Source organism: Tachypleus tridentatus, chromosome 8 (genome assembly GCF_004210375.1).
Source record: "Tachypleus tridentatus isolate NWPU-2018 chromosome 8, ASM421037v1, whole genome shotgun sequence".
In the NCBI taxonomy this organism is placed as follows: Eukaryota; Metazoa; Arthropoda; class Merostomata; order Xiphosura; family Limulidae; genus Tachypleus; species Tachypleus tridentatus.
Window position 1 is genome coordinate 5463965 of NC_134832.1, and position 26956 is coordinate 5490920.

Sequence of the window (26956 nt, forward strand, 5' to 3'; positions counted from 1 at the left end):
ATTACTTAACCAGTATTCAACATGCTTAGGCTCGTTTTGCTAACTTTGGAAGTGAATGGCTTAAAAAACACATCGTCATTCTCACTTCCACCTAATCAATATGATGTATTTCCGGTTTAACATTAAGTTGGTAGAATCTACAAAGGAATGTATTTACCCTTAATAAGTTTTTGCTTCGAATAAAATCAGGTTTCGGATTTTAAAAGATTTTTAAAATAGAGTTAATAACAAGTTTAAAACCAAAATATTTTGTATCTACTGTGGTATATAGTTTATTAGTTGAATGTGAAAAAACACTCAGTTTTATTTCTGTGAATGTGATAAGAAAGATGGACAAACAACTGATTGACGTCCCTCCACTTTCTTTTTTTCTTGTAAGAATAGAAACAAAGAGGACAAATAATATATATATATAGACATATACGTGTATCTATTTTTTTTCTGATTATCGTAAGTTTTGTCAAACTTCAAGCAAAATTTAGTAGGTATTCGTTTACAACAAAAAGTCTTCAAGTATTATTTTCTGTCAACTGATTAAATGTAAAAAATATCTGCAAAAAATAAAAACAAAACCTTAAAACCAGCTTGTGAACTTGAATAAATAAAATAAATTATATTGTCATAATTTGTCTTGTGGACTTTCTCAGACATTTCCAATAGACAGATTAATATTTGTAGTTAAAACGACACAAAATACCGAGTTTTAGATTTCACATTTACATAACTTATGTTTTCCTTCTTTTTATGGTATAGAAGAAAAACTTAATATTTAGATCTCGTTGAGTTACCATCTTAAAGTATGAAATATCAATTAAAGTTCGTGTAGATGGCCTCTTAACGTTAAAAAACATTCTTTGCATTTTATAAAACGACTTACATTTCTACTAAAAACGCTTTTCACGTTCGTTGTTTCAGCCTTTCATTCCCTTACTAGTATCATACGCTCCATTAAAACAATATCTCTGATATTTTAACGCTTTATTCTTTTAAGAATAAAGAAAAATTGCTGCCATAACTTTTGAGACATTTTGTAAAATATCGTTTTTAGAACATTCTTTATACCAATAAGTCATATTTATACAGACGTTTGTGGTAAAAGAAAAAAAAACTATCTAATGTTTAACATTATATCTAGTTAAATTATTAGGGTAATTCAACAATCTACTGTTCATAGTAAGCTCGTTGAGTAGTTTAATGATTAAATATTGTTCTCGCTAACGTACGACTCTAGAACTATAAAAAAATAGAAATAGCATCATATAACTTACCTTAATTTTTATTTTCAATTCTGCATATGAGCTGCACAGTAGCTACATCAATAACGACGAAAGGCGGAAGACTTTCGAAACGTCGTCTTCTGCACTTATGTCTCCACAACAGCCAGTTGCCGTCCATTCCACAAAGTGTCATCAACGACGATTCTATCTCCGCAACAAGTAATGCCAGTCCGTATATGTTGGTAACGTTTCGGACTGAGCCAAACAGTGCCATGGAACAATATTTCGATCAGAATCCAAACCAAAACATTACTTTAAGCGGTTACTGGCTTCTTGTATCAGGTTTACAGCTAGTCTGACCGGACAATTTTTTTTTTCTGTATTATAACTTTTTAGATTTTTATTTTAGAAACATGTATCTACTGTTGTTGGCTCGAAGACAATGTTCGTAAATCAGTAATTTGTTCGTTTTTTGTAGATTACCTTTTTACAGATTCTTTTAAAAAAAGAACAAATAAAAATCTGAAAGTTCTTTTCTTACTAGTAGCTATAAAGAAGCACGAGAATTCGTCGTAACGTCTAGTAAATGATACATCTCAGTGTTAGTCTGCACTCAAATACGTTACATGATGAGTGCTTGGGTCTTAAATCCCGGATGTTAACTGATCGTCACGACCGACTACGTGTTTCATAAGTAGTGGGAGGAGCTCTGTGTTCGTTTCTCCAGTCACATGAATGTCTAACGAACATCTCTTCGTTTTCGTATTTATAACCAAACCGTATATGCAGTACACGTTTCCTGGAATAACTTCCATTCTCTCAAGCATATGATTTGAAACAGTTACGTCGATGCCTGGTGAAATATTTCCAAAGTAAGCACCTTTTTCACTGGAGGTAGGTCACCTTTTAGCCGAATATTAGACCATAGGAAATTATAGGGGCGTCACCGTCGTCGTCGAAGTTATTATTGTCAATAGTAGGACTTATGGCGGTATCCAAGACAACCCAAACAAATAGCAAGCCCACTGTGGCGCCACGTAACTTACATTCACTAGCACATTTCCTCGATGTTTTCGTTGAAAGTTTTACTGAACGTTCGACTTACAGAACGCCTCCTTTTCACTAATTGCATGACATGAGCAAAAACTAAAACGTCATAAGCCGAAGTAAAAAAAAAAAAGAGAAAGAAACTACACCTCTCCATAATCCACTACAAGATCGATTTTCAAACATAAAATGCAGCGCTTGAAAACGTCTTCCAAAATTTTTTCCTAAGTTATCCTAACATAGGATAACTACCTTCAACCTACCTTAAATAAATGATTTAACTAATTGTATTTCCTTTACGAGTAATTTAGGAGCTACAGCGCCAGGAAAAAAACATGATTATTCATGTTTATTTTTAATTACAAGTTAACAAAATCATTTAAACTTATGTGATTTATTTAGATCAGTTTTTAACTTAAAAACTGCATACACCAAATAGCAAAACTTGTTTTACGATTTCTTTTTTTTTCGTGAATAAGTTAACTGTCACGAAGCTTGTCGGTTACAAGAATTCTCCTACAAACCATGTGTTAAAACCGTTCCTCAAGGTTTTAACAGTGTCTACTTGTGAGCAATTGAACTTACGCTCCTAATGAAGACAAAGAGAAATAGATGTTCGATACACATTTTAGTTAAAATATTGCACTTGAACCAATAGGAGACGTTTGGTGAGAGTTCGAAAACATGATTTGGAAGAAACATTTAAGTGTGTAATAGTACCCCTTGTGGCCTCTAAACACCTCTAGATGCTCAACCAAGGTCGTTTTACTTATCGTAACCTTCCCTCTGTTTGATCAAAATTCCACCCGTTCGCTGTGAAGAGTTAGGCTTAAAGCTCGACGAACTCGAGCCCAAAAACCTCATATGCGTGCGCGTATTCACGGAATTTGACTAGCCAGGTCCTCCTTTCCGGCCGTATTTTCTCCACCCTTGTTACGGTACCTGGGCCTTGGATCGGCGAGTAATGAGCAGCTCGAGCGGAAGAAAGTTTAGCTTTCAAATCTGTGAGCTGATTGATTGGATAAATTATTATGAATCACGCGAAAGCGATACTGGTAATTTTAGACTATCGTTTCTTAAGAATTTCCACTCTTGTTCCTCATCAAAGAAAGCAACACTGACGTTAGAGTAACTAATACGTTACGTATTTGTACATAGTTCCAAATTTGAACAGTGACAACTAGTTTATTGATCAAAGATCTTTGCACACTTACGAAATTTATATAGCTGTTAATTGAAAACCCGAATGTTTCATAAACTATGTGCACCATTTGATTTGTAACAGATTATGCATTGAAATATGTGTAACTTATATTTACAAAAATATAAAATATATAATAAAAAATGACCAGCTACTATTTAAGCTAATTTCATAGTGTTCACATTTTCCCTATTAAATGCTAAAAAAGTTTTTTTTATTTTTATGATCCCTTTTCTTATTTTCATCTTTCGAAACTCTACGCAAATAAGTGGTTGAGTCTAACAACGTAAAATGCATATTTTTTCTTTATGTTCATTGGCCTTAAGATTTTGGCCAGCAGTGTATATATATATTTATATATTAATTTGATACACAGTACATTTCATAACACCACTTCCAGCTTTGTTAATAGTAGTAATAACCTGTAATATAGAAGGTCATATCATATTTGGTAGTTAGATATACAAACTAGACTGTTCTAGATTTTCAAACTTTAGTTCTTTACAACGACGCATTCTTTTAGGCATCTTACTGAGTTATTTACTTTTTAAATATTACAAAACCTACCAGTATATCTTAGATATTACAGGTAGAGATTATGCCAAAGGAAAATAGCGTCTTGACGATTTAATCTTTTCTACAGCAAAACATTTTATTTGCAAATAAAAAAAGTGATAATTTAGATGTTTCAACAAATCTACTTATCTACTTTATTTGGAGACATTAAGTTTTGAAAACATTGGATCTATGCTAAATTTGTTGTTTTTTTTAAATTTTCTTTCTTATTTTCCCCCGTAAATCATGCATAAAGACGCATGCTCATAGACTACACATACATTTAAACGCTTAATACATACATATACATGTTTCTATGTTTCCCGAAGTTAACAAACGCAATTCGTCTATTACACTGCTCTTCGCAAAATGATAGATAGATAAATGGCTGGATAGACAGACTGATAAATTTATTTTGGGAAACATAAGTCAGTCTGAGAAATCCTGTTAATGTGTTGTTGTTGTTTTTTTGTCACAAATTTTGACTCTCTCACTGATATAATTGAATAACTAATTTAATTTGCAAATATAATCATAACATTTTAGGGCGTTTCACTTTTACAGGAAAGCGTTATAAAGGTATGCATATTTGGTCGAATAGGTGTTTCGAAAGCGCTCAACGCCCTAACAGGTCAAAGATAGTGCAGAAGTTGGAGAATAAAACAAAGCGAGAACTAAGATAGGTGACATATCACACAACTTTATTTTCCAAAGACCTTGTAATAAAGATGCTTAAATTTGAGTATTGGGTAGTATTTATTTTTATATGACTAATAGTATAAAACTTGAATTGATAGATTACGGAAGTTTTTAGAGGAAACTTTCCAGGTGCTTACGATAATCGACGACATTATTTTCTAGAAGAGTTATTATAAGACATATGCAATCATTGATGGCAATGGTTTCAGTTGGGTGTATTACAAGCTACAAACATAATGGACGATGTCAAATGTTGTGCTTTTTCCAATTTATATGCCAGAAAACGATATTTTCTTAGACATTCTTTTAAACACTCATCCACTGTTTAATGCAACCAGCTGTTGGATTTTTTATGATCATTTGCCAACTACTAACGTACTGGCAAGATGTAATATTAAACAGCATGTTTGGTGACGGGATTCGAACCCGCGACTGAGACAAGTGATCTAACCACCAAGCCATAGCAGGCCGCTAATGAAACTACATTTCTAAGTGTTTGCAATCTGCTGGCTCATTGTTTATTTTAAAGATTGCGTCGTACTCTGTTAGACGAGTTTTATCCATTTTTTTCTGATTAAAAATGTACAGCGTTCACTAAATTTTGAAAAATGTATATGCATGAATGTTACTTTACCTACTTATTTGCATTTAGTTTACTACGATTAAATCTGAGTAAAGATAATATATAAATGGTATATAAAAGTATTATTATTTGAAATACTGTACATTATACTTAACGAAAATCTATCTACATTTTATCTGTAGAAAGACTAGTAAGGAAACCACAATTATTAATAAAGAATAAATCTTTCTTTACATTAATGGAATGCAAACCATAAACCCTCGACACTAAAATCCAATATGCTTTCCACTAGGCCGTGCCTGGACCTGAATTAAAAATTATTTTAACACTGTTATAATCAATAAATCGCATTTTCCGTTTATTAACAAGAATTACAATAAAATATCACAGAAATTTTAAATGCTTAGATCTTTCTAAGGACGACATACTGTTCAGAAAAAATAAATAGTGAAACCAAGTGGTTATATACAAGTGTTATGACAGAGATGAAACTTTGTAGAATGGACGGCAACATGAATACTCTGCCTAAACAATTTATCAAATTTACGACAGTGGCTGTAAGTTGCTAACAAGTGTGGGTTGTATAACAGTTTGTAGCTAAGAGTGTAGTTTGTGTAGCAGTTTTTCTTTTTTACATTTGTTCAACATAGTTTTCATTATATCAATACAATAAGTAGTTGTTACAAAGTGTTATGGATTGAGGCACTATTCTAAAAAAGCCCGTGAGTAAAAGCAGTAAAAAAATATATTATGACAACTACGCTACATTTGCTACGTGAGACCTTTAGTCAAATATCAATGCTCATCAAGCCGACTGTGATATACTTTCATTCAAGACTTTAGGTGTTTTTCTTCAAACATGATACAGACATTTGATCCCTAACCACTAACAATCTACAAGAACTAGTTATCTGTACTATTTTCTCCGTAAGTGAAGCCAGTGTAAATTTATTTCAGTGTGTGAGTTCCTCGTGATCAGTTGTGTGTAGTATTAGTAAATTGTAAGATAAGCACTTATTACTCTTTAAGAAGTATCACTAATTTCTAATAGTTAAGTGAAGTATAGTATATGTATTAATAAGCTCGCACTACATAAATATTTTTTCCTATTTTTTCTTCTATTAGCAACTCTACTTCCATATTACATACGAGTGGTGAATACTTCATAACTTCAGCAGTGAGCTACATTTTAAACTTGGCTTGACTGTATCTTTTGTTACAATATAGATTTGTCTTTGTTGCTTTTTTACTAAGTAAATATTTCACTAGCAATTTGTATAGATATCGCAATATTATTTTCTTTATTCATACATGATTTACGAAGTGACCAGTGGAAGATATTTTCAGTTAAATGTGGAGAGACTGTTAAAAGGTATATGGATTCATTTGAAGGTACACAAAGCCCACTGTTTTAACTGGTGCAATTTACTTTTGTATTGAAATAAATCATTTTGGATTAATAGGGGTAACGATTTCGCATGTATATAATTGTTGCACAATATCACGATAGCTAGTAATTTAAACTACACATCTTTATAAAATGTAAGTACAGGTAAGCTACAAAAGCAATTGTTTCTAATGAGATTCTAGTGGTGTTTTGTTTCACTGTCATGCAGTAACATTTCAATGTGACCTTACAAGGATATGAACCATGCTAAAATTGATGAGAGTCCTAAAAAAAACACAAAGTGAAAACAAGTGTTGATTCGAAGGTTAAGCCACATTACTCTATTATCCAGTTTCATCATATATGACAAAAAGCGTCTTCCCTTTCCTTGTTCCTTTTCTAACCTTCTATCATAACAATATCCAGCGCATTTTTTGACGTTGTCCTCCCATCGATCCTACTGCATTTAGCGATCCCCTTCCGCTAACCTTACCATTAATGACAAGGTATTTTTATTGTTTTCTTATTTCCATTAGTATCAATTTTAAAAAAATGTGAAGCTGCTCGAAGAACAAATAATGTATTATAAAACTTTAAATTTTAAAACTTTCACAGAAACTTTACGTTTTTTTCTCTTAAAAACTTGCGTCTCAATACATTTCAATTGGTTATCATGTTAATTCGAATACAGAATGTTTTCAAACGAAATCATTCTGTAAAAGGGACAGTTATTTGGCATTAATGCAAGGGTTTGTTTGTTTATCTGTGAGAAGCCTAAACTGTCTAAATACGTATCTAAACCCAACAGTTTAAAAAAGTACACATTGCTTCCTCAGGTTGATCTGATATCATCAGGTGAAGCACACCAACTAAACCTCGAATAATGTCTAAAGTTAATTAAATAATTAATTTAAGCATGTCAAACTTATTTCATGGCAAAGAAAGACCTTCAACCCGATCAAGCAGAACAATGACGAAAATGAGATCAAAAATATGTAATCGTATGCATTATACCAGTATTAAGCTATCATTTAAAACACTGAAATTATATTAGGATGGTGCTTAATCATTAGATTGATGTAGAGATATTTTTTCGTGAAAATTTTGTGTATTAGAATTATCGGACTTAATTAATTCTGCTTTTATCATTTGATGATAGAAAAATTTGGTTTGAATTTTGGGTAAAGTTACACTAGTGCTATCTGCGCTAGCCGTCCCTAAGCTAGAAGTATAAGACTAGAGGGAAGGAAGCTAGTCATCACCACCCACCGCCAACTCTTGGGCTACTCTTTTACCAACGAATAGTGGGATTGATCGTACCATTATAACGTCCCCACGGCTGAAAGGGCGAGCATGTTTGGTATAACGGAGATTCGAACCCGCGACCCTAGGATTACGAGTCGAGTGACTTAACCACCTGGTTATGCCAGGCGTGATGATAGAAAAGATGACTTAACACGTGTATCTAAAAATAAAATACATTTGTTTGTAGCCTCTACTTTTGTCATTTGTTGAAGCACACGTTGATCTTCTTTTGATGTAGTTTTGTCTGTTAATCTCTTGCTACCAAACAAATAATAAACACCACCAAATAAGTTAGTAATACGTTGTCAAGCTCATAATTATTACCTTCGAAACAGTTCGTTTTACACTTATTTATTTTGTCAGCAGCATTATGCTATAACTAATTCTCATACGTTCTAAGTAAAACTTACCGAATAGAACAAAGAATTTTTTGAATTACAAGTTCACTAGTTGATTATTTATTTAAATGTTTTTATAATACTTATATAAACAAATGTTGCTTTCCTTGAAGTAGTTTCTTATTTAAAAGATTTGGTGTAGTCTTCTGAATATTATTCAGCTATGAGCCATCATCGTTATTGTAACATTCATATACAAAACATTTCCATATTGGGTCTGCTTAAGATCACAGTAATGGATTATAGTGAAAATAGATGGCATCTTAATTTAGGGAATATTTAAAATTTTGTTACTCTTTATGCACGAAAAAGTAAAATTTTATATCATTATTTTATTGACAGCGTCACTCTACATTGGTTGTTTTATGTGTGCGCTATTTTAACGTAAAGCTACCTAAGGAGCTACCTGTTCTCTGTATACGATGGAGAATCGAACCTTAGATTTCAAATATCTAAATCCATAAACTCACCATTGACCCACCGAGAGATACTATTTTTTTTTATTAACATACCCCTTCTATTATATATCAGACTCGATTTAATGCAAAGTTGGAAATAACATTCTTGTATATATATATATATATATATATCAGATACTGTTATCCAGTCAAGTTAAATATAAAAAGGTCATGTGTACAATCACATAATAACTATTTTCATAAAAGTTAAAATAATATTCTGCAATATTTAAACAATACGAGTTCACATGTTCATTAAATATTCTAGTTCAGCAATGTTTTACCCATAAACATTCTACTATTATGTACGTTCGTGTGATATTCCGAACAGAGTTTTGTGTTAATACGCGTGGTGTAAATCAAGTTATTAAAGCTTTATATTACTATTGCTCTCTAATAATCAGAATAATTGTTTTAATTTTAAAAAACAGCATAGAACCTCCTTAACATGAATACATTTAATCACTGAATTTACTTTTCTTTCATGTTGAACACGTGACATTTGACAATAAAATTCTAAGTGATTTGTTCAGACTTTTAAAAACACAGGTTTATTGTAATTGTAAGTTGCACATGACCTATATAAATACTATTTGTTTATTAAGAATTATGGACAACTTTGAACTTAATAACAAATGTGTAAGTTTATCCTAATAAAACTAGCAAATAAAAACCAGTCAAATAGCAATATGTGCATCGTATACTTACTAGGCTCTTGTACATGTACATAAATCGCATCCGTATTTAAAAAGTTGTTTGTTATTTTTTTACTTTTATGATTATATACATTTATATCGTAGTAAATAAGATATTTTTTATTCATGAGATATCGTGGTTAACATATTTTAAGCTACACCACCTTTGAAGTGGCATCAAAGAAGAGAAAAAATTAAAAAGCCGTAAGAATTTGTTAATTTGTGATTAAATATTTTACTAAGTGCAAGCAAACATTGTTGTCGAAAGCAATACAAAATCCGTAAAACCATGACATACAATCAGTGATAGGATGAGAGATGAGTTGTTTTGCACAGAGATAGAATTTTCTTTCCTATCATTAACTTTCAAGTCTATCGATAAGGAACAAGCAAGAAACGGCTATAACTGTGAGCGACTTAATGTATATTTCAAAATGTATTACGTTCTATGAGAAAGCTTCTATGCAGTAACATATATCTTACTTTATCACCACTATCCATCCAGTTAGCTGTTCGCACTTCATCTATTTAAAAAAAGGTGTTGATTTGAAACCACGCACCACAATTCGAGAATACAAACACTTCGTCTTTCTATTCCATTGAAGGATCCAACCAAATCAAAACATTTACAATTTTTAGGTTTGTTGAGAAGTCGTACACGAACAAATATTGAAGGTAACTTAACAATTGACTCAAAGTGTAGTTCCTGAACTTCGACTGCCTGTCTTCACCAAAAGTATTTAACAAGAAACTTGTCAAGCGGCTTTTACTGAGTAGTTTCGGTTCTACAATTGTTTTGCTGTTGCATTACTGACTGCACAAGAAGAATATACTCGTCAAATTATTATTTTTAACTATAACTGGAAGCCTTTATGAAACACCGCCACGTTTGGTAGAAGAGAGAATTACATTTGCAACGCAAATCAAGCATTCTACGTCTCAACCACGTTTTTGTCAGTTTTGCTTCGTAAGTTGACTCGCGTGATGGAACGAGTTCTAGCGTAAGCTCTAGCCAACTTTAAACTTGTTGGTAGGGTTTATGGACTTTTCCACGGTTAATCTAAGTAGCTGAAGTTGTAAAACAGCATGAATAATTATGAACATAAACTAGTTGCAGGGTTTTGGATTTACTTTATCAAACTCAAACATTCAGGCATACCGAACAATAATGCATCCATAAAAAATGGTTTAGTCATGTTTAAGACCACAACAAAACAGAAGCTAGATTTTAAATTATTGTCTAGAGCCATAAATTATCTTCGCTGCTTAAGTAAGAATAGAGTAGGTTGACACCATGTAACATGTGTGTGGTCTGTTTCATTCGAAGGTTATTCTCATATTACGTAAAATGTTTTCTTTTTCTTTTTCATGTTTATTTATTTTATAAAAGTTTCAAATTCAAACATATATATAAATAGCCCTTAGCACTATAAATTAGTCTTTTAAACTCAATGAAAACACACCTTTGTAAATATATGTCGCTCAAGTTTTGTTTCAAAAATTTAAATAAGTTACAAATCTTATTGATTTTCCATTAATTGTAGTAATTTGTTACCTCCAATGAAGTATTAAAACTTTAGTCGGACGGTGTTTTGGCTGTTGGCTGATTGAAGCTAGAGCTTAGAATACATCATGCCGTTTTAACACTGTTGACCGGTGTGGTTCGATCCTTGTAAAACAACAACTACAATACTGCATTAAATACTGTGGCGTAGTAAAAGCACCACAATTTCATGTCGTAAAGAGAAGAATCCAAACTTATAACAACCCAACAACAGATAGGTCTTTATGTCGTCTTTTCTTCACCGTGATTCACATTTTTGTGAGGAAATAAAATGCACAAATAAATAAGTCATCACTGTTAGTCCTCTGAATAATAATTGATAATTTGTATAATTAATTGTGAGGGTACTTCACATGTCGTTCATATATCCGAAGTGTCTTAGGTTTATCACACGTCGAAGTTAAACAAACCGCTTGCATTACATCACTATAGGCCAACTTTATTTGATTCGCTCTACAAAGCAGTAATTAATTAACTGTGAATTCAGCGAAACACGTCTGCTACAGTGGGTCTAGAAAACCAAAGAACAGTATTTGATTGTTTGTTTTTTTTTATTTCGCGCAAAGCTACACGAGAGTTGTCTGAGCTAGCCGTCTTTAATTTAGCATTGTAAGACTAGAGGGAAGGCAGCTAGTTACCACCACTCACCGCCAACTCTTGGGCTACTCATTTACTAACGAATAGTGGGATTGATCGAAACATTATAACACCAGCACGGCTGAAAGGGCGAGAGTATTTGGTGTAACGGGTATTCCAATCCGTGACTCTCAGACCTACCTGACCATGCAGGACCCAGTTTTCACTATAACTCTGCTTTGTATGCTTAACCAACTTTTTTAAATTTTAAAAATAACTAATTGTGATGCAAACCAATGATAGAACGTGAAACGTATTGTAAAACTGAAATCTTTTATAATATTTTATTAAAAATTGTCATCTAAAACAGAGTCGTTAGATATATTACAATATGTTTTTAATCCCACTATTAACCTTATTCTCAAGACCTTCATAACACAAATATACCCAATACTTATACCTCGGGCTAAGAGTATTTAAACTGAATTGCAATTATAGTGTTCCACTAACTTGTTTTTGTAAGTTGTTAGTAATATAATCCATTCCAGTTAATATTTGTTATTACTTGTCTTAGTGGGAAAGCCAGTAAAACAGGCATTAACTCCTTTGACAAACTTTAAATCATATCCATAGCTTGAAGCAGAAATAAGCAAAAAGGGAATTTCTCATGGTATCATCAGAAGCAATCAAAGACGTAAAATGAACAGAGGTCCAAAGAATAGTGAACTAAACCTTTGGCTTCCAGACTTTGATAACTTAAAGATCACTTCCAATATTCCTAATAACCATTTACTTCACTGAGTAAAAAGTGAAGAGGTGTAAATAGTTGTTTTTGTATCATCTGTGAAATTGTTTGAGCTACACCTGATCATTTAACAGTTTAGCAACTGATTTTAATTGATCATGATTTATATTGTGGAGCTTAAGTTCGTACAGCTTCTTGTAAATGTTTATTTACCCTTCATAAAGCTTTATCTTTAGATGTCTTACGATGGAACAATAAAAAATGTAATTTCAAGAATCAATTTGGCTGAATAAATATTGTTTTGTCCATTTGAACATTATTCTGACAAGCAAACCTAATTAAAAAATAAGTGAACTTTTAGTGTGTTGTTTAAATCTCTTTTCTCATACAACGAACCAATGTTCTCATCTGCGTTAGTGGAAATTTTGTCGTAAACTGGTAACCGAAGCGAGCTGCCAAAGTTGTAATCTCAGAAAAATACTCAAGAAACATTGCCTGTCTGTTTGTTGAACAACATACGTTAGACTGGGTTTAGGTCTATTAAGTAACTTTCTTTTAAAAGGTATACACATAATTATCAAATTCACACAACATGTGTGTTTTCTTATAGCAAAACACCATCGGACTACCTACTGTATCTACCGAGGGAAATCGAACTCCTGGTTTTAGCGTTGTAAATCCGAAGGTTTACCGTTGAACTTTTGAGGGACTGAACATATATGAAGTTTTGAAACAATTATTGGCGTGACAATACTAATCGGTTTATTTCAGTACAAATTTTCGTCTGTAACAGCGAGATATGGTCACATTTAACATGCAAAATACAAACCTTTCTGTACTTTTAGTATCGTATTTGATCACGTCTCGCTGTTACAGATGAAAGGTTGTACTGAAAAAAACCGATTAGTATTGTCACACCAATAACTGTTTCAAAACTTTATATATCCATTAATTAATGGATAGAAAAGTACACAGTAGTTGACATTTAAAAATGTAAGTCGTATAAAACTATGGGCTGAATTATTAAACACTTGAATTGTTCTCTTTACGACGGAAGTTATGTTTTTATACCTTTAAGATTTCTCGAAAATGGCTGAATGGATTTTGACAAAAGTTGGTATCCAGTTGCCCTATCTTACATTTATGTAACTTTTGGAAGCTCAAGATCTCGAAAGTTAAGAAAAACAAAACAACAATATCTGATCAACTGGGGACTATTTGTGCTCTATAACTCACTCAAAAAATATTGGATTTTCATGAAACTTGATGGACGTATGTAGAATATTATTTGCCATTGTCCTTCCGAAAATGGTTCATATTCATTGATAACAATGAACATACGATTACATTTTCATCTTTTTTGAAAGCCGTATATGATCAACACTGCATGGCAGAGGTGTATGCTCTAAAAACTGTTCCTCTAGCGTGTGGCTAAGTATTTTGTGTCAGTACGCTTGTTTGTTTGAATGTGGTTTTGAGCTTACAATAACGAATTTGTTAATAGCTATTACACAAATAAGAAATTGTTCTCTTAATTCACTCATGTGACTTTGAAAATAACGTGAAGACAGATCAGTGAAAACGATACATTTATCCCAATCGCTGCGGCTGGGACGTATTTCCCTGTGTTCCCATCTCTATCACACTGCAACTGGGACAAATATTTCCCATTGTTGACGCTGTTTAAACCTTCCTCTGCTGGGTCCAGTCTCATCATTTTGTTTATTATCACTAGATGGAGAATTAGCATCCTCTCGTCACATTGCCTCTTCATGACGCATTTGAACACCGCTTGACACACTTTCACTGTCTTTTAAGGCGCTTGAGTTAAGCGTATCAAGCGTATTTACATGGTAATCAGGGTTAATGATCGACGATCTAGCGATGCGGTCGCGATCGGCATGTAGTTGTCGTACATTCCGCTTAGACATGTTGTAGGTAACTAAAGGATTGAGTGGAAGATAGTGAAGGAAAACATATATTAACTTTAGATGGGATACCAGCAAATATTTTCTAATTCGTTTTACTCTCATGCGTCAGGCGCGGCAAGTTTGAATAAAAATGGAAAACATTTATCTCATTAAGCAAGCTAAGCTCCAAGTCTCAGTGTGAGGGGTTGATCTCATTAAGCAAGCTAAGCTCCAAGTCGCAGTGTGAGGGGTTGGAGCACTGGTAAAAATACATCCCAGCCGCAGCGAAAGGGTTTGTGTCACTCGGCTTAAGAGAACAATTTCTTATTTGTGTTATAGCTATTGTATACCGAGTATGATTTTAAACTTTTGTTGTATGATGTTTACAAACTGATGATATGATTTTTATTTCATATATCTATATCTATGCTTCACTTTCAAAACAAACACGAAAATTGAGCCCTCACACGCATCATTCATTACACAAAGTATGATTTCGTGGGTCAACAAATGAAATAAGAAAGTAGATATTTACACAGTGTTAGACTTGAAGATTTTACAGAAATTTACACAGTGTTAGACTTGAAGATTTTACAGAAATTTACACAGTGTTAGACTTGAAGATTTTACAGAAATTTATACAGTGTCAGACTTGAAAGTATTATATACGTTTACACAGAGTTAAACTTGAAATTTTTATAGAATTTACAGTGTTTTTATAAATTGGTTGTATTGTTTTTCTTCATCACGTAAAACTTTGTATTTATATTTTATAGCAAAATAACATCTACCATCGTTCCTGATTTTGAACAACTAGTCAGAAAGGATGGATGCCACTTAGCGATACCTACCTTTCACTATTCATACGAATGGATATACCGTCGTTCTTATAACGCAAAAGCAGCGTAAAATGCGAATAATTTATTGCGGCATCGCATGGATTTAAACCCGATTTACCATCTCCGAAATTCAAAGGACCAACTCGTATCGTTGTCTGAAACAGAATATTGTTTTAGCAAAATGTCAGAATTTCACCTTCGTAATATAGAGATCAGTAACTATATTTGTCGATAAACTCAAATATCTGTCGTCTATTTTGCACTTATATTAACAATATTTTTTATTTTAAAATAATGAATAACATTCCAAATATTTTGAAAACTAGAAAATTATTAATAGGAAAAAACAAAGTTTATCTTCGTTTCTTTCTTCAGTTAAATGTTTGGCCAGTTCATTGAACAAGACAATAATTTTTCTAGCTAGCACAATATTGCTTCTTAACTAAAGACTGGTCCAGTGTGGTCCAGAAATAAGTGTGCCGGAATACGGATCGGCGGATACCACGTTCGTACTCCATAACCACAACGCCCCCCCCCCCGCCAGTACAGCGATAAATCTACGGATTTGCAACGCTTAAATCAGAGACTCGATTCCCCTCGGTGAGCTCAGTAGATAGCCCAATGTGGCTTTGTTATAAGAAAACAGACACACACCCATTACCACAAAGAACATTCATAATTAAGCTCTGCACTTTGGAACCTCGGGGTCGGGTTGGAGCGTGACGTTGAAGAGTTGATGGACGGTTATATTGACTAAAAACAAGGAGTGATTATAGCGTTGATAGCCCTTGAACTGCTTTATGCGAATATCCAAAAACTAGATGAAATAATGAAGATGAGGCATATAGTGAAGAGGCATATAAAAGAGTGCAGATTTGTGTTTTTTCTGATTATCAATGAATTGTCTAGTTCCAGAAATGACTGTTTGTTGTTAAGCGCAAAACGTCACAATCGACTATCTCTGCTCTGCTCATTGTCGGTATTGAAACCCGATATATTTTTTAAATCATTCAAACGTTACTTCGCGGACAAATATGTTAGTAAGTTATTAATTTTATTACAATTTCTTAGGGTTTCGTGGTTTCAGACAAGCTCTAGTTTGGTAGATTGTAAGCTTCAACTTTCCTCGAGGTTTTAAGATATTTATATACAAACGGTTTCAATTAGTATTGTGGACAGAACAACAAATAAAATCATACGTAGTTACCTCACTAAAAATATTTTAATGTAAAAAATATAACTTTTATCATAATCTTGTTATGGAAACCAAATGTAAGTATTATTTCAGCATGTATTGTTTGCTTGTTTGTTTAATTTATGCGCAAAACAAATCGAAAGCTATCTGTGCTAGTATTCCCTAATTTTGAAGTGATATACTAGAGTAAAGAGAGCCAGTCACCACAACTCACCTCCAATTACTGGACTACTCTATAGCAAATAATACCGAAATGACTGTTAAATAGATCTTATTTTACGCATCCGTGACTCAGTTAAGGCAATAAGCATTCTTAGAAAGTTGTCAATTTTTTGAAAACTAGAAAACAGCTTTTTTCATGTATTTTTCTTTAAATTATTTTGCATAAAATTGCTTATTTAAAGAATTTGCTTAAATATCTGGTGGTCGCTTAGTTTTTAAACTTAATAGATAACGTTTACATGTTACATATCATGGCTGGATGGCTGTTAAGTTTTGGTTTTGAGCTTTATATAGACAAAAATTTAATTATGATATTTTAAAGTTTAAATTTACTGGATTTGAATGTCATTTTCAGGTTACCCTGTATAAGGTTAAAGACAAGAATGAGTAAGTCAACAAATAAGGTTACAAGAGTAACCTAACAAATAACAGAAAAAAAAATATTTTTATTGCTTCAGTGAATGTTTTTAGTATTGTGTTGATTGGTAGGTTTCTTTTACACATGAAAATTTTCATGTATTGTTTCTACAAGCAATCAAACAAGAGTTGATATGTTGATTAACGGATATAAACTAACATAGACTTGCAGCTTTATATATACCCTACCATTCATCTTATGCCTTTAATAGCTAATTCATAGCTGTTAATTCACTTGACCTGTGTTTGTACTTAAGACCAGAATCAGAGAGTCATACATTAGTTGATCAACAAATAATATATAGTTATATGCTGCAAATATGCTTTATGCGATCTTGATTTAAGGTTTTGAGTTTAATATGTAATCACCGAATGAAAGATTAGATCTAGACTGTTGTAGTACATAATTATATGCATATAGCAAGAAAGATTACATTCATTAATATGACAGATGTTTGCCTCACTATTGCAGTATAGTTTGATTTAAAAAAAATTATAAAAGCAGAATAAAAACTGAGTTATGAATGACATCTTTATCAAGTGCTGCACGAAGTTAGGACACGTATTGAAAATGCTGGACAGCACGTTATGTTTATCAAATAACCATCATTCATTTTGCTTTCTGTTAAGTGGATATTGCCTTCACTATGCAACTAGATAACGCTAAACTAAGAAAGCATGATAGTTTTTAAACTTAAAGGTAAAAAGTATGGTGGAATTACTACTGCTGTTCAAGTGAATAATACTAAACTAACAAACATAATAGTTTTTAATGACAAAATATTTGATGAATAGTGGATAGCGCTAAAAGGGCGTAGCGTAATAGCTTTAACGGATGAAATGTTTGATGTTATTAAAACTATTGCCAAACAAAGAACAGTAGTGTTTGAAAGCACAAGTTAATTACTGTAGCCAACGATTAACGTAATTGTCTTTAACAATCATAATAGATAAACTGTAACCTTAGAACTTACTTTAATGAAATGAACTTAGCAAGATGTAGTTATTTATTCACAAAATACAATACCAGTGAAGCAGTAGGCAGCTGATAAAACTATTTTATTGTAACTTTCTAAGACACTCATTGATTATGCGATGTCAAAATACTCTTTCCAAGGTTGAGGTAAATAAAGTTTATAATTTTAATTTCAAAGTGTCTATATATTTTTACATTTACGAAAATGTATTCTTGGTATAAGTGTCTAATATATCAACGTACTCTTCTTTTTTCATGATTCCGTTGACGCAGTGAAGGCTGCCTACACCAGAAGAGCTGAAGGAACCCCATAGCATGATCAAGCCACCTCCGTGTTTAACTGTAGGGACGGTGTTCTTTGGAAGATTTCGTTCCCCTTTCTTACGGAAAATATTGCGAACATCATTGTAGCCGAAAAGCTCGATTTTAGTCTCGTCTGACCAAAGAATACTTTTCCAATAGGTAAATGGTATATTTACATGCTTTCTTGCATTCCTCAATCGTGCCTCTAAATGAACAGGCTTTAATTATGGAGTTCTATGAGGATGGCATGCTTTTAACCCAGAAGAGCGTAACATGTTCGTAACTGTATAGGTGCCTACTTCAACCCTAGTTTCCCTTACCAGTTTCTGTATGTTATTTCGTGGTAAACGAGGGTTCCTACTAACTTCTCTGAGAATCTTCCTCTTCGTTCTCTTTGGAATTTTGGTGGGGCGTCCGGAACAAGGGAGGTTAGCAGTTGATCCTGTAAGCTTAAACTTGACAATTATGTTTTGAACAGTAGATTTCGATACATTAAGTTGTGTAGCAATACCAGAAAGACACACACGAGATTTATATTTTACAATAATTTGATTTTTTTAAATCACTGGACAGTTGTTTCCTGTTCGCCATGATGACCAACCAGATAATCACGGAGACGGCGCTAAATTGCCGGAAGTAAATTTTTTGCTGGCTAAATTCCAATAATTATGAACCCAGTGTCTAGTTCTGGAATGATATAATGTAGTTTATTTATCAAACTAAACAAAGTTTTTACGGGAATATCAGTTTTTTGTACGAACACTTTTTGCTCCTCCTATTTTTCGTTATATGTTTATAAACAGTTTATTTGTCGTTTAATTTACATAAAATTTATGTAGATGTGTGTTAGCACAATATTTATAATATATGTTACATCTATTAGCCTAATCGTGATACTTTTAAAGTTATGATCAAAATACTACTCGGGACGCAGCGGTACGAACACTATCTGTCGTAACTGTAGAAACAGTTATTAAGTAACTTCGGCAGTGTTGTTGTACATAAGGATACACAAACGTAATCAAAAAGTTCAATCGCCATAGTACACCTGTGTACAAACGTGTCCGTATTTGTGTGATCTAAGATACTAGTTATTAGTTTGAAAACAACACAAGGAAACAAATAAACACTAAGTGGATTTCAGATACTTACAAGAATAGGAACCACTGTTGACAAAATATTGCTTTATCTTTCAATGTTGTATCTATATATTACTCTGCATTGCATTCTAAACACAAGTATTTTTTATTACAGTTGAGCTACCGGCTATCATTAGAAACGAACTGAGTGAGCTTCATATATTATTCTTTGTTTATAATCATATATTTATTTTTCACAATTGTCTTAAATCACGAATAATCTTGTTTCAATTAAACTAGTCGTACTTAAGACCAATAATGTGACAATATAAACAAATAATACGCAAATCTGAACAAAGGTGAAGCTAAGAAAAGTAAGGAAGGTAACTGCGAATTAAGCAGAGAAAACAACAACTTACGTTATTATTTTAAATAGCGGGAAAAAAAGCTCAGTAGCAAGTTGTTGATACCGCAAACGTTTTGTTGCAACAAGGCGCAGGATAACAGGAAGAAATGCCTAAAGAAGACATTCAAATAGAAGGAAGTCTAAGACATTCAAATGGAAACTTCGTATTATTTTTAAACGTTTAAATATCGTATTAATTCAAAATATCCCCAGAAAAAATACCAAAGTACACCATACGCGTAAGTTAGAAATAAAACTAGAATTGTTCGAAGCGGGTTATGAGAAAAGTGGTGCACGTGAAAACGTTGCGCCATAAAGTCTAATATGTCACGTGTAAATATGGTCAAGTGTTTACATTCACAAAGTTTGATAAAAAAAAACAAAATGATAAAATATTGTGTATTCACGAAACAAAACTATTTGTTGTCGTGTATTTCAGTTTAAGTGTGCCCAGTGCCGGTGCCAGGTTGAATACGAAAAATAAATAAATTTATTTTAACGACCAAGTATTCCATGATTTAACTGTATGTTCCATATGGCATCTGGTATCTAGTTAGTGAAGGTTAAGGGTAACACGAGTGAAAAAAAAGTTGTATTTCAAACTATGTTTAGTAACTTTGTTGACCTATTTATAAGAATATTATTTCATACTGTTAAAACAAATGAGATTGCACGAATACTAAGGTATTAAATGTCAAGCAGTTCTATGGTCATGAATCTGTCTCATTGTTTCAAAACACCAGCGTATGTGATTTCATTGCCTTCGCGAAAAATTTATTGAGGTAAGGTAGGCATTCACAGACGAAAATGTAAATTAAATTTACATAAAAATTTGTTTAGATGTGTGTTAGTATAATATTTATAATATATCTTACTTCTATTAGCCTAATCGTGATACTTTTATAAGTTATGAGCAAAAAACTACTCGGGATGCAGGGGTACGAACACTTTCTGTCGTAACTGTAAAACTAATGTAGAAAAACATCGGAATTTGTATGGTACAACTCGAAGTTATGGAAGGTAATGTTTTTATGGAATGATAATGCGTACAGTACTTAAAAGCCTAAGTATGAGTAAAAATGATTCAAACTTAATCTATTATCAGACAATATGAGCTGAATATAAATTTTAGGGAACTAAATATTTCTACTTCAATAGCGCTATTAAAATGAATAATGTAAATGATTCAAAATGTCTATCGCTTTACTGTGGATTGGAAGTGGGGTGTTGTTTATATCCGGTTTTGACACTTGATAACGTTGAATGTGCTCCACATTCATCTTCGAACACGTTATAATGATAACGTTCAATCCATTATCCTACTAAAAATGTCGCCGCAAAAAAATCCTTGTGACAACTAGTATTTCTCCTAGCTGCCTTCCGTATGGTCAGTAGTTTAAAGTTAGAAATATTACACCACATCTTAAAGATTTTATACCTTGACCTTTAGTCCATTGTCCACGTGCTCATAACAGGCCATTCATATTGAAGAAATTCAGTTCCAAATGTTCAAATATAAATTAGTTCTGTTTCCCCGAAAAGAGGTTGCGAATAGAGATGAAAGATGACTACAACAATAAACAGAAAACTGAATTTTTAATGATGGGATTTCTGACAACACTGAAATATTTGTAGAAATGATTTTACCGAAGAAATAGTATCTCCCTGTTTGTACTTAAGGACGAATATCAAACGAGACGTTTAATAAAGATCTAAGTCCCTTATAAGCACTAGTACGTAAATTATGTTTTTTTTTGTTTGTTTGGAAATTTCGCACAAAGCTACTCGAGGGCTATCTGTGCTAGCCGTCCCTAATTTAGCAGTGTAAGACTAGAGGGAAGGCAGCTAGTCATCACCACCCACCGCCAACTCTTGGGCTACTCTTTACCAACGAATAGTGGAATTGACCGTCACATTATACACCCCCACGGCTGGGAGGGCGAGCATGTTTAGCGCGACGCGGGCGCGAACCCGCGACCCTCGGATTACGAGTCGCACGCCTTACGCGCTAGGCCATGCCGGGCCAAGATATCCTCTCAGCCCACCGAGGGGAATCGAACCCCTGATTTTAGCGTTGTAAATCCGGAGACATACCGCTGTACTAGCGGCGGGCGCGTAAATTATGATAACTTATTTCAATAAGGAGTACATTCTGTAAGCATTATACATAAGTCATTAAATAAAGCTGTAAAAATGTGATCGAAACGAATGGTAACTTATTACAAAACATTAACATTTCTTCTTGTTGTTGTTTTTATAATGGGTTAACAAAATAGAAATATTTAACGGGAATTAAGGCACTTCTAAATATACATAGCTCTGATAAATATAATCAAAATACAAGGAATAATTTACATTCTACATTCTAAATGTCTACATTAAAAGTAATTAATAATTGTAGCTTGTGAATGAATTCACTCATGTTAAAATGCTGCACTAGCAGATGGTTATTTGTTTTAGTAAAATATACTCTCTGGAGACAAACAATAACAGTTCTAAGTGATTTTAAATTAGATTAAAATTATATTTAAAGCAAGAACTTTTCATACGACAAATTTTGTGGTGCTATAGAGAAGGAACTGTTTTTTTATTGTGTTCTTTTTATAGCTATCAAAACTGAAAAAAAAAAAAAAACAATCTATTACAGTGGTTCCCAAACAGTGTTCCGAGAAACTTTGTAAATATATGGCATCATGTATGCTTTTTCATGACCTTGTAGAATAATCAACTTTATTTAGGACAACACGACCTTATTTTTAATTTGAGAGCATTTTTCTTTATTCAAAATCGTCTCAAATAAATGTATTTCATGTTTTTAATCAGAAAAACTGTCATCTTTTCTGGTACGGAGGGTCAAACGAATGTGCCGTGAAGTTGAAATTATTTTCTTAGGGTGCTGTGAGCACAAAACCTTTGGGAGCTACTGAAAAATTAAATATTATAAAGTTAAGTCAGAAGATAGTTTCATTTAACAACCTAAATCTGAAACTAAGTGCGCTTAATTTGAATATATATATGTTATTTATTACTTTATTCTATTGAGAAATCCAAATCAATTTAACAAGGGTGAGGATGTGATGATACTATTTACAGGTTAGTTTCTTACAGCTTCACTAAAGTTTGGATTGATTCATAAGTTTTACTTATCATCCCAGTTTTCTATTGTAATAACCTCTTTTTCTAATTTATTCCCGCAGGTGGTAGTAGTAGACAATGAAAGGTAGCATGAGACGTTGTTAGCTTAACATTTGCTTAAACAGGTGAAGTATGCGATTTTAAGTTTAAATCTAATAGACGGAGTTTCTCTGTCTCTCTGAGTGTGTGTATTTTCTTATAGCAAAGCCACATAGGGTTATCTGCTGAGCCCACCGAGTGGAATCGAACCGCTGCTTTCAGCGTTGTAAATCCGGAGACATACCGCTGTACTAGCGGGAGGCGTCGCTCTGATTGTCCTGTAATTTGTCACGTGATGTTATGTTTGTCAATGGTGTTTTTGGTGCTAAGTTTCTTTTAGACTGGTTTTCTTTGTTTGCACAATTAGCTCTTTTTTTATAAATGTCAAAATTTGTAAGAAAATGGAACTAGTAACCCGTACTAGAACAAATGCAGGAAGGGGAGTGTAAAATTACGAAGTGAAATCTAGAAATACCTTGAGTAATATACGACTTACGTATCTCAATATTTCGATATCCTATAAAATAAGCATACTTAATTGGCTTTGCTATAAAATGCACACACGCCTATAGTTTCACATCTCTTGACATTTCCACAGCGTAACATAAGATTATCCAAACTTTAACACAGAGGGAAGAAGCAATACTTTCTGGTGGTTGAGTGCATGCAAGACCTGAATACGGTACTTTTATGTATATCAAGGGATGTGATCTCCAGGAAATGTGGAGCTTATACACTTTAAATAGAGCAACTTCTAAAATATACGTTGTAGAATGCGCATGTTTAGTGTACGATAGTTTTAAAAATATCAAACTACGAAAAACAAACAGCCTATCGAATAGAAACCGCTTTCTTAACAATGCTAACATTGATTTCAATTTAATGAAAATGTCATTTGTTGGAATCTAGATGAATAGGTGGTTTAATGTTTCACTAATTAAATGCTCACGTTTTTCAATTTATAAATGAAAACGCTTACCCTTACTCGTTGATTTAAAATGCCCTTTGATCTTCCGTTTATGAAAATGTTATAACATTCTATGCAATTTACATTTTATATCTACATTTTATGAAGAAAATATCTGACTGCAACTGGACGAGTCAAATATATGATATAAACTGTAATTTTCGTATACAAAACACATTTAAACTTAAACTATACAACGCATAAGGTTCAAAATGTCTTATTTGCTCAGTCTGAACATAAATCAATAAATTTAGGATTTTCTCTGTGTTCAGTTTTAGGGTTGAAAAATAACTGACTAAATATGCACAATGAACGTATGAGACTAAAGGCGTAATTTTATACTACGTCAACGTTTTTCAGAGGTAAATGTGCGAAACTAGATAATTATTTATTTATTGAAGACGTTCGTAGAATTCTTGTGTGTATACAACCAATGTTCGTTAATGTATACTTCAATATATACGTATTTAGAAAAAAGTATTATTTTTGGTTTGAAATATTCCAGTCTCTCACGTGATCAAAAGATTGATAGCTGAGAGGTGCACAAGGATTTTCTCAATCACATGTGAGGGCCATGTTTGCTACTTAAAACTCATTATGGTTAATTTCTTTGTTGAAAATGACAGTAGTTTATTTATAAGTGGAATCAACTCAATGGCTATTAATCATCTATCTGCCAAGATGTTTTGTATAGTGAGGGTAAAGATGTGAAATGAAATTTTTACGTGACTCAAAAAAAAAAAAAGTGTCAAAAAATGTCTTTTATAAAGCACGTTATGTGTATAATAATGAAATAACATTTGCTTTCAGATAGTTTAATGCACCAAGTTATATGCGTGCGTTTGTGTTTGCAGTAATTTTCGAAACGCTTGGAGAGGTTCATGCTCTACAGCCGGTAGATCGAGATGCATGTCGTCTAGCTCATACGAGGTCAAGGTGGTTGGTAAGGAACAGTATTTTATTTTTCACCCGTTTCAGTCTGTGTTTGTGTGTATCCACGACTACGTTTAATTTATGTTTCTTCATACCAATATGATCATAAATTTAACTAAAGCTTGTATGCAGTTCGTTGTATTTCATGATCTTTATTCAAATCGGAACTATCGCTTTATTAACACCAGAACTTTTTATGATCAAAGTGTTTGTTTAAATCAGAACTATCGGTTTAACAACGACAGGGTTTCTTATGAGTAAAAGGAACTGCTGCGTTAATAACGCCTTGATTTCTTGTGATCAAAACGCTATCGTTACGAGATAGAGATTCACCATTCTAGGAACATTTCTATATCAGAATTTAATAACAGCTTATTGCTACACCAATGATTATGTAACAATCAACAGTAGCTTTATTTTGTAACATTATTGTTATCATTACTAGGTAATCGTTGATTTTGATAATTAGGAGCAACCGTCCGCAATGTATAAACAATAACATTCTAGTGTTAAAGATGCCTGTCGAATTCGGCAAATAAATTATGCATTCAACCCAAATTTTGAGAATTCTATTCTCTAGCAATTTTGAGCTAGATTCAAGAAATAAGTGGAATAAAGAGTTTTTATTTAAAGCGGCTAATTTATCAATTAATGTTAATAAAGTTTAGCGTATTCTTTTATTTAATCCAGCTTTTGATTCATTCAGGAATACTAATGAAAATTTTCTCCAAAAACAGTCAAACCCAGAGAAGTAGAGCGAAAGGAATTATGGGAAAGTACAGAAAACTTAAACATGTATTGCTTGCTGCCTTTACATTCAAGTAGGCCTAGTAGAACACTATGCCTTGAGAAAAAAATTATTTAAAAACACTATGCACGCAACAAAAGGTAAAACTTGAAATACACTCATATTCGCACGTGAAAATTTTGGTATCGTTTATTTTCAACTGTAACGAATTTACTATTATATATTTATTGTAATATCGATGCTTTTTCTCAGTTTAATATATATTTAGAAATGCTTGTAACTTACAGTGTCAAATGTGTATTGCGAAATTTCCGTCTATTCACTAGATTTGTAGAAGATTCTGGAGTGTAATAAGCAACAATATATATTTTACAAACGCACTAAAGTATCTTCAGTATTGTTGGGCCAACTGAAATTTCTAGAACCTCGCCCAAACTTTTATAAACCGACACGCCAAGAGGCAGTATATACTGTTGGTTTGATACAGTTGGTATACTATAAACCTTGGAATCTAAAACTCTAATTAACGCTTATTAATTACGAAACTACAGCTTTTTGACCAGGAATGTTTACAGGCTTCGAACATTACAAGCCGTTGAACTTCAGTAAATTAATTTCAGACGTTATTATTTCTACGAGGACATTAAATATCTTCGTTAGTGAAAAACTCACGTGTGCTTAGTGAAGAAGCTAGCTAGCTTCTCCTTATGTAAAGTATACCTGTATCAACACAAAATTAATTCGCTGATTGCGTACCATCGATAAAATATTTATTTTCCGACAAAATAAATAACTCGATATAGTTTGTAAGTTTATAAAAGTTTTGTATGTAAATCAATATTTGTAACAACTATTTGTAATACCTGTTATTGTAAGTTGTATTATTGCTTGTGTATTAAAATATATTTGTGTTAAGAAAGAAAATTGTGTGTTTCAATCTTGTTGGCAAATACCATAAACTTGATAAATATCGACATTTAATTAATTTCTAAATCAAAGTTACAGTTTAATTCAGTTCAGGTTGTTTGAAATCGTAATACGTGACATAATAAATTGGAGACGCGTCCGAGATAAATTATATTACGTAACATAGCGGAAATAGCATCATATAGGAAACATTGTTAAACGGCCTACATTCAAGGCTCAGACTTAATCACTCTAAAACTTCTGACAAATTATGTTAGTCTATTATAACCTGAAAACAATCCGAAACAAAAATAAATTTAAAAGTAATGAACAGAAAAACGCTGCAGCAATTAAAAAGATTCTTCTAATATAAAACCGACACAAATATATATATATGGTTTGAATTAACCAAAAAGCTCTGCTCACAACGGGTATCGAAACCCAGATTTTA

The 26956-nt window shown here is 32.7% G+C and overlaps 1 long non-coding RNA gene across 2 annotated transcripts; it reads left to right on the forward strand.

The window, feature by feature from the left end:
• The first annotated feature begins 1927 nt into the window (after window positions 1-1927).
• Window positions 1928-26523, forward strand: LOC143224089 (uncharacterized). Of its 2 annotated transcripts, XR_013013202.1 has the most exons (4): window positions 1928-2111; window positions 18263-18451; window positions 24773-24861; window positions 25589-26523. It is a non-coding gene; the product is annotated as an uncharacterized LOC143224089 (long non-coding RNA). The 2 variants fall into 2 exon arrangements; XR_013013201.1 differs by having other exon boundaries at window positions 24773-26523.
• The last annotated feature ends 433 nt before the right edge of the window (window positions 26524-26956 follow it).